We start from the raw sequence: 2500 nt of genomic DNA, 5'->3' as shown, positions 1-2500 counted from the left end.
CACCTCCACCCGCCGGATCTTGTGGTTGCTGTAGTCCGCCACAAACGCCGCGCTCCTGTCCGGGCTGACAGCAATGCTGTTGAAGACGTTGCTTGCCGGCAAGGCTGCCACGCGGCGCACGCGCCCGGCCGCCGAGACGTGCAGCAGCGAGTCCTTCGTCGCGACGTACCAGGCGCCCGCGTGGTCGCTCGCGACGCCAACCGGACCGAACGATAGAGGGCCGTCCTCGCCCTCGAGCGTGAGCGTGGTGACCTGTCCGACGACGCGCGCGCCAAAGATGGGCGCCTCGAAGCCACCCGCGACCGGCACGGGCTCCTCGTCCTCCTCGCCGCCGCCGCCGGTGCGGGCGCGCTTGCGGGCGGCTGCCGCCATGTACACACTCACTCGACTCACGCGGAACTGGATGGGGCTGGATTCGGGACGAGGCCTGGGTCGGTACCATTTTTGCTGGGGCGACGTGCCGGCCAGATTTTCAGTTTTGTTTTTATCTGAGCGCTTTCAAACGGCACCTCACGCCAGACAGCAACCGCCCCACAACACCAAGCCCGCGAGGCACCTCCGGCTCCGCCGCCTCGGCCGCAGCGGGCGGCCGCGGCTTCTGCAGCACGCACATTGCTCGCGTCCAGTAGTGTGGGAGAGCTCGCTCTTCGGCAAGTGACCTGGTGAGGTTTCCTCCGGTTCTGGTTGCCGCCTCAGGCCCATCGCCGTAGCGATCCTGTCGGCTCTGCTGCTCCCCGGCTAGCAGGTATCCCTGCTGCGTCCCCCGAGACCTAGCGCGGGTGGGTTGAGGCCATGAGGCGTCCACCACACCTGCTCCAACGTAGTAGGTCACGCATGGCTTCATTCAGCAGTTTTAACCCCGGTCCCCCGAGTGCATCTGTAGCAGCGTCGTTACGCATGCGCCCTTTGTGTGTGAGTGGTATTCTTGACGGACGGCGGTTTCTTCTTTTTGATAATGGCTGCCTTTCCCGCCATCGCCACCTCTCTCCTCGACTCCCACGCTCTGTCGCCTCTCCAGGACAACGAGCCGCTGCTCGCCACCCGCCCGCCGAACCTGGTCGCGGTCACCGTCTGCGGCCACCTCGTCCACCTGCTCCGCGGCGGTGAGCGGCTGCGCACGTGGCGGCTTCCTTCGCGAGCGGTGCTCCTGCAGTGGGACTCGGCCACGGGCAGTGCGGTCGCGGTCAGCGCCGTGACGGCGGACGGCCGCCGCTGGAGGCTCGGCGCGGCTCCGGCGGCCGCGGCCGCGTGCGGAGCCAAGCGACAGCGGACGCCGCCGCCCGCCGGCGAGGACGCGTCCGAGTGGAGCCTTCCCTCGGTGGCTGGCGACGCGCAGCAGGTGGAGGCGCCGCTGATGCGGAGCTTCGCGGCGCTCGCCGCCGCGGCGAGGCCGCTCCTCGCGCGCGCCGACGCGCTGCCCCGCGGTCTTCTGCCGGCGGGGTGCGGCGCGATGTGCGATGCCCGTCTCGCGCCAGTGCTCGTGGTCAGGAACGCCGGCGAAGGCGCGGCGGCGTGCGGCGGCGCAGCGGCCGCCTCCCCGCTCGCCCCCGCCCTCTTCCACGCCCTCGTTGGCGGGACCGGCCTACGGTACCCGAACCCATCCTCCCCTACCCCACGGTACCCGAACCCATCCTCCCCTAGCCCGGGGTACCCGATCCCATCCTCACATAGCCCACGGTAGCCGAACCCATCCTTCCCTACCCCACGGTACCCGAACCCATCCTCCCCTACCCGGGCCTAAGGATGCTGCACGCTGACGACAGCGGAACGCTACACGCGTCCCGCCTCTCCGCCGCCGACGCCGACGACGCCGCGGCGGTGGCGGTGGCGCCCTCCCCGGCCGAGCCGCGGCTGCGGGTGGGAGGCGGAGCTGTGCAGCTTCTCGCGTGCCCGCCGTCTGAGGAGGGCGGCGCGAGCGACGCGGTCGCGGTGCTGTTTCGAGCGGGCGTGCTGCTGCTGCTGCGGCGGCTCTCGGCGCCTGTCGGGCGCCTCTTCTCGGACCCTTCTCGGACCCCTCTAGGCGAGCTGCTGCTGCTCTCGGCCGGCCGCGGCGGCGCCCTCCGGCGCGAGCTGTGGCAGCTCGAATGGATTCATTCGGCTCATCGACGGCTTCACTCAATAGGCGCCCTCCGGCGCGAGCTGTGGCAGCTCCCCACGACCGTGTGCGCCGCGTGCGCCCTGCGCGCGCCTCTGCGCGCGCCTCCGCAGAGGGCTGGGTCGAGGCTGCTCTGCACCTCGGACCACGCCGCCTTTGTGGTCGCCCTGCCGCCCGCCGGCGAGGCGTCGCCGCTCGCAGAGGCGAGATCTCCCCATATCTCCCCGTCTCTCCCCATATCTCCCCGTATCTCCCCGTATCTCCCCATATCTCCCCGTATCTCCCCCTCTCTCCCCATATCTCCCCATATCTCCCCATCTCTCCCCATCTCTCCCCATCTCTCCCCATCTCTCCCCATCTCTCCCCATCCCTACCCATCCGTGGCGAGGCCTACCCAGGAGTACG

Source organism: Emiliania huxleyi, assembly GCF_000372725.1.
Source record: "Emiliania huxleyi CCMP1516 unplaced genomic scaffold EMIHUscaffold_1051, whole genome shotgun sequence".
In the NCBI taxonomy this organism is placed as follows: domain Eukaryota; phylum Haptophyta; order Isochrysidales; family Noelaerhabdaceae; genus Emiliania; species Emiliania huxleyi.
Note: the sequence above shows the minus strand (reverse complement) of the source record.